Source organism: Molossus molossus, unplaced genomic scaffold, assembly GCF_014108415.1.
Source record: "Molossus molossus isolate mMolMol1 unplaced genomic scaffold, mMolMol1.p scaffold_m16_p_11, whole genome shotgun sequence".
In the NCBI taxonomy this organism is placed as follows: domain Eukaryota; kingdom Metazoa; phylum Chordata; class Mammalia; order Chiroptera; family Molossidae; genus Molossus; species Molossus molossus.
The window spans coordinates 45,609,285-45,616,527 of record NW_023425346.1 but is presented as its reverse complement, the minus strand read 5'-3'; the positions used below and the strand labels follow the sequence as shown (position 1 = coordinate 45,616,527).

Below are 7,243 nucleotides of genomic sequence, written 5' to 3'. Positions count from 1 at the left end.
TATTTTTGAATATCTAGAGGAAAAAGAATTATGGATCTACCATTCATTATCCGCAATCTGGTATCCAAAAGCACTGCAAGCCAAAAAATTAACTCATTTGGCAGCAACGCCTGACCAGAGCGGTCATGTGGCTATTTATAGTCTTTATTCTACTTAGTGTGATTACTGAGTTATTTAGTTTTAGTTATATTAATGTGCTTGATTGTAGAGCATTGTCCTAGAACCCACTTCTAAGTAGTCCCTAATATGTAGTGAATGCACCATACTACTTTCCAAATTTTTTTTTAAAAGAGGGGAATCTTTACTATGGAATACATTCAGTCCAAGTGTTTTAGATAAGAGAATGTAAGTTTGGTTTGGAAAGGTGAAATGAGGTATACTAAATAACTTTATTGTAAGCTATTCCCCTGCTTTACTAATTTTTAAATATTTTATTGTGCACTGCCTAAACTTTGCTCTTAATAATGGTGATTTCAAAACCAAAATGGGCAATACAAAGTCAGGTAGTTATGCACCTTGTCACTGGCACAAAAATAATATGAGAGAGCATTGACATGCCTCACATAGAGGACAGAGCAGATGGCCTTACTGTAAGCAAATGGTGAGAGCAAAGATTGAAAAGATTTTGTCAGAACAATTTGGGAGAGACTGGGGTCAGTTTAAAGAAGCAAAAGAAAACTGAATGTTTTACATGTACAAATTGGTCTGACAATTTAGATTCCTACAATGCTAAGAAATCATATAGTCAGGTTCTTGGTGGATTGTAGACTACCTTCATGCTCCCAACATACTCTGACCTCTTTCTGGTTTCCTGCTTTCGTGGGTAATCAATTCTCATAGAGTTACTTTATATTCCGAACTATGAATGGATAAGTGATTTCCAAAGATTGATAAGTCACAACCATTTCTCTTTAAATATAGAAGTTGTGCTATTTGGGAAATAACAGTCTTGAATGTAAATTAAGATATAGAAGGACATATTTTACTACTACCAACTTAGAACTCTGTGTGAAAACAAATACAAAAAAAAAAAAAGTTTTAGCTCTTTTACTTTCTTTTCCCCTCTTCTCTTCTTTTATTTTGCTTGAGCTTCTTCCACAATTTCAGTTTATACTCGGACAGTGTCAATATGACAGCTGAAGATAACAAATAGATGTGTAGTCACACCAAATGAGCACACAAGAACACAAACACCAAATTTTGCTCATACAGCTATGAACCATTCACTTTTTGGTAACAACATAGATTCCATTTAACAAAAAAAAAGGGAAAAAATTCCATCCGAGTTATTTTTAAATGTTCTTGTCATGTACAGTATGTACATGCTATGTCAGAATATAATTTAGAAGTGGAATTCATTACACTTGATCTTCATGGATAGTCCTGACCTGAGTTACTGATAGCAACATTGTGTTCTCATGTCTGTGCCTCACACTCTGCTTTCTTTCTCTTTCTCCGGGCTTGCTGTAAGTAGCAATCTGGTCTTTTAATTCTCTTTCTTTTATAGTTTATATAGATTGTGTGTGTGTCTGTTCAAATCAGTACATGTCTTGAGGACATTACCACAAAGTCTAGTTTACTTAAGTAAAAAATGCCTATGTGTGATAAATTCAAAGAGAGAAAGCCATGTTATATTGTCAGAATTTCATAATTGACAATGTCAGGGGAGCAAAATCTTCTTAAAGAAGAGCTAAGCCTGACCAGTGTGGCTCAGTTGCTTGAGCGTCATCCCATGGACTGAGAGGTCCTGGTTTGATTCCCAGTCAGGGCACATGCCCAGGTTGCGGGCTTGATCCCCAGCCAATCAATGTTTCTCTCTCACATCAATGTTTCTGTCTCTCTTATCCCTTCCTTTCTCTCTAAAAAATCAATAAAAACATTTTTTTTTTAAAAAAAGAAGAGTTAAAATAATTTTTTAAACTATTTTGGTTTTACAGCATTATTGGAAATATTTAATTTATGAGCAACTCTTAATTTGAATATGTTAATACATTTTTGTCTCTCTCACTCTCTCTCTCTTTTGTTGTTGTTGTTAGACCATGAAAATACAATCTGTGAATGCATGAATTTATGATGGATGATGCAATCATTGTTTGTATTCCTTAAGTTAATAAAAATGGTTTTAAAATTATTGTTAAAGAGAGTAGACCCAAAAAAGAAAAACTAACAAGAAAGTGCAAGTATTAGCCTTAAAAGAGTCCAAATAAAAAATTTTACTAAAGACTTTGAGGGATCTGAGTACCAGTATTATGAATCTAAAGTCAATTGCACTACAAAGCAGGAGCTACTAAAAGAAAGAACATCTTTCATGAACTGACTCTCTCTTTTCTCTGTTACATACCTCTCTTTCCCTAGGCATCATCCTCAATACACCAGGGAACAGCTCTTTGGTTAGGAAGAGTTATCTGCTGCGATAGAGTTCAGACAGTGCAGGTATTGACATTAAATCTAAATGTAACATTTTATGGTACTTCAGGGATCTCTCATTATTTCCTACTGAAAATACCCTTATTGAATTAACAAATGCTTTCATGACTTACTTTGAATCTATGATTCCTGGAATAGAACCTCAAGCCTAAGGGAGAATATTAACAATTTATAGGAAATATTTAAGAGATTGAAAGGGCTAATAGATGTAAAACAAAATTTAAGTTAAGATAAGCTGATTAGTGTGAATGCCAAACAAATAGCAAAGTTTATAAGATCTGAATTGTATTCCTTGGAAAAGTTTGTGTTTACAAGTTCTCAGAAACCAGAATTTCAAGTTCCTTTTATCAATTATTCAAGCTGCTAATGGTGAGTCTGTTTGTCTGGTTTTTTGTTTGTTTGTTTTTTGTTATTTTCCTGTAAAACCAGTGATGATTGCAAAATATGGGCTCTAAGGGGTCGGCGTGTGTAGAACAGAGTGACAGTAAAAAATTAAGAACTGAGAAAAGTAGAAGACAAAGGGCAAAAAGCTTCATTCAACTAAATCAGCAGAAAGTGGAACTGTTAAAAAGTTACAATCCAGAACGAGTTTGGTCCAATTCTCTATTTCTTCTTAAACTCACAGTTTTCTTTTATCCTGGACTTAACGTGTTCTAATGGACAGGACCTCCCATTTTCTTCAATTTCTTGCCTGCAGAATTTGCTGCAGAATTACTTTTTCTCACTGAACTCTATCATGAGTTACTGAGGCAATAAAAATATTGCTTTATTGGCTGAGGAGAAAGGAGGCAGCATTTTAGAACCAAGACAGAGGTCGGCATTTGTTTGTGCTCAAGCTTGGTGTCACCATTTGAGTGGCTTCCGATTGAAGAGTGTTATCCCTGTTCAGCTGATAGCCTATCTCACAAAAGAAAACATCTCATTTCTGATACATTCCATCTGAGGAGACAGAAGTTACCATTAACCCATTAGAAAAGCCACTGGCACACCTTGGTATTAAAAAAATTTTTTTCAGAGTAAACATTGTGTTGTGTAGAGCAGAAAGGCTTGGGAGTGACAAGTTCTGATGGCCTGTGTGTCACATGGAAGGAGATTTCAAACCTTGGTATTGTATAAGCTTCTCTAGATTTATGAAATGTGCTTTAGGAAAGGCTTTGTCAAAAATATGATTAAACATTGAACGCTGTTTGTTCTTTATTTTAAAATTTATTTTGCTAAGTACACTTAACATGAGATCTACCACCTGAACAAAATTTAAGTGGACAATACAATAATTTTGACTGCAGGTACACGGTTGTACAGAAGGCATTTAGAGTTTATTCATCTTGCCTAACTGAAACTTTATGCCCATTGATTAATGAGTCCTCATTTCCTCCTCCCCACAATCCCTGGCAAGCACCATTCTACTCTTTGATTCTGTGAATTTGACTATTTTATATAGTTCATATTCATGGAATCACACAGTATTTGCTTTTCTGTGACTTGCTTATTTCACTTGGCATAATGTCTTCAAGATTCATCCATGTTGTGTATTGCAGAATTTTCTTTTTTTTTTTTTGAAGATTGAGTAACATTCCATGTTACGTATATACCACATTTTCTATCCCCATATGTCTGTTGATGGATATTTAGGTTGTTCCCACATCTGGGCTATGTGCATAGTGCTGCTGTGAACACTGATGTGCTAGAATGAGTATCTCTTTGAGATTCTGATTTCAGTTCTTTCACGTAGATACCCAGATGTAGGATTGCAGGATAATATGGTAGTTCTGATTCTAATTTGCTCTTTGTACATTACTCTTAAGAAAAAATTCTGGTTTCTTAAGATTTACAAAGCTCTGGAAGATGGAGCTCAACATTATCTCTCTGGTCTCATTTATTCTCACTTTTCAGCACTGCACAAATATGAACACACTTGTGTTTTTCCCCTTACTTCAATGTATTACATTCTATTTGGCTTCTGAGCCTTCTCAATGTTGTTCCTAAAACAATTGTAGCCTTCTCTTTCCTTAGGTGATTCTTATTCCAATAGCTAAACTCGGCTTTTCCTACAAATTTGGGTGAGGCGTTCTCACGGCACGTCGACTCCTGCAAGGGTAGCGCAAGTCACCGCTGTCGTAGTTGTACAGTGGGCCCTCGTTTATCACGGTTAATCAGTTTCGGACTCTACAATGATAAATGAATTTCTGCAAAGAAGGATTCTTTTTTTTTTTTTTTTTTAAACTGCATCTTCTTTATTTTGCAGACTTTAATTTCAGAACAAATTAAGAAAAAAAGAAACACCACAATACACAACATCCAAACCAGATGTCAAACTGAGAAGGCTTGAGGCCCTTGTAACCTATCTAAGGCAAAGACAGGAGAGAGGAAAAAAACACTAAACATCACCAGCGGAAACCAGGTGGGCTGGGGCCACTCAGGGCTGCTGGGGAAACATGAAGACACTACACAGAGGACAGAGGGTCTGCAGGTAGAAACTACTAATCTACTTCTTCCATAAGAGAGGCTTCCTCATCACCCTCAAGAGGGGGAATCTCATCAGGAACAGCAGCACTGGGCTCTTCTGCTGTCACTTCATCTTCATCAATGCCTAGGGCGAGCTTGATCATGGTAGATGCCGTTGGAGTGGGTCTGGGGATCCTCAAGTGAGAAGCCAGGAGAGAGCAGCGCAGTTTCAAACAGCAACACCACAAGGTCCTTGACAGCCTTGTCATTCTTGTCTGCTTCCACCTTCTGCCGCAGAGTCTTCACAATGGGGTGGTCGGGATTGATCTCCAGGTGCTTGTTGGCCATCATGTAGCCCATTGTTGAGTTATCCCCAAGTGCCTGGGCTTTCATGATATGCTCCATGTTAGCTGTCCAGCAGTAGGTGCTAGTCACAATGCAGCAGGGTGAACACACAAGCCTATTGGAGACGGTCACCTACTCAACCTTTTTACCCAAGATTTCTTTCATGAGTTTGCAGAGGTTCTCAAACTTGGCCTTGCTCTCTTCCATTTTCTTTTTCTTCTCTTCATCCTCAGGTAGCTCCAGGCCCTCCTTGGTGACTGAGACCAAGCTTTTCCCATCAGACTCCTCGAGCTGCTGCACACAGTACTCATCAATAGGCTCTGTCGTATATACTACTTCAAATCCCCACTCCGCACTCGCTCCAAAAAGCAGAGTTGGCAACTTGCTCTTTGCTCTCACCAGTGATGTAATAGATGGACTTCTGGGTCTCCTTCATGCGAGAGACATACTCGGAAATAGAAGTCATTTCATCTCCAGACTGGGAGGTGTGATAGCACAGAAGCTCAGATAGGCGTCACTGATTAGTCGAGTCCTCATGGATCCCAAGCTTTAGGTTTTCAGAGAATGCCTCATAGAATTTCTTACAGTTCTCCCTGTCTTCTGCCAGCTCAGAGAAGCGCTCAAGGCACTTCTTAACAATGTTTTTACAAATAACCTTCAAGATTTTGCTCTGCTGGAGCATTTCTCCGGAGATGTTCAGGGGCAGGTCCTCAGACTCAACCACATCGTGGGTGAAATTGAGAAACTCTGGTATCAACTCATCATAGCTGTTCATTATGAACATGCCACGGACATACAGTTTGATGTTGTTCTTCTTCTTGTTCTCAAAGAGATCAAAGGGAGCCCGACAGAGGTTGAAAAGCAGTGCCCTGAATTCCAACTGACCTTCTACAGAGAAGTGCTTGACTGCCATGTGGTCTTCCCAGTATTCCTCCTGGGTGATGTCATCAGGGTTTCTGGTCTTAATGGGTTTGGTCTTGTTCAGTTCTTCATGATCAATATACTTCTCCTTAATCTTTGTTTTCTTGTTCTTATCCTTAGCACTATTATCCTCCTCATCTGAGCCCACATCTTCAATCTTGGGTTTCTCCTCATCATCTTTATCTTCTTCTTCTTTCTCCCCTTTCTCTTTTTCTGCTCCATCATCACTAATTTCTTTCTCTCGTTCCTTCTCCAAATAAAGGGTGATGGAATAACCTATGAATTTTTAGTGCTTCTTCATCACTTCTTTGACCAGCTTCTCCTCTAAGGACTCTGTCTGGTCTTCTTTAAGGTGGAGGATCACTTTGCTACCCTGGCCAATGGGCTCACCATGGTCAGCTTGCACAGTGAAGGAGCCCCCAGCAGAAGACTTCCAGGCATACTGCTCATCATCATTGTGCTTTATGATCACACCACTTTCTCTGCCACGAAGTAGGCAGAATAAAAGCCAACACCAAATTGTCCAATCATGGAGATGTCTGCACCAGCCTAAAGAGCCTCCATAAATGCTTTTGTATCAGACTTGGCAATTGTTCCCAGATTATTTCTGATATAAGCTTTGAACATGCCAACACCCGTGTCCACTAGAGTCAGGGTACGTTCCTGGGGGCTGGGGATGATGTTAATTTTCAGATCGTTACCACTGTCCAACTTGGAAGGGTCAGTCAGGCTCTCATAGCTATCTTGTCCAAAGCATCAGGAGCATTACTGATCAACTCCTGAAGAAAAATTTCCTTGTTGGAATAGAAAGTATTGATAATGAGAGACATGAGTTGGGCAATTTCTCCCTGGAAAGCAAAGTCTCCACCTCCTCCTCTCCATGGTGCACCATTTCCTCGGGCATCTTGAAGGTGAAGAGACCCAAGTACTAGACAGAACAGGAACTGTATTTGGCTCACACACCGCAAACAGCCTGTGGGGGGGTGAGGGGGGATACTCAAGACCAAAGTAGGAATCTTTATTTATACTCGCTACTTAGCGCTTTGACTTTCGAGGCTTTAAAAACCGCTATAGAGTGAAGCCACGAAAGTCGAAGCTTGAAGTG

General features: G+C 38.9%; 1 pseudogene; it reads right to left on the bottom strand.

Moving 5' to 3' along the window:
- Positions 1-4,907: 4,907 nt before the first annotated feature.
- Positions 4,908-7,042, bottom strand: LOC118625376 (annotated as a pseudogene).
- Between the last annotated feature and the right edge of the window lie 201 nt (positions 7,043-7,243).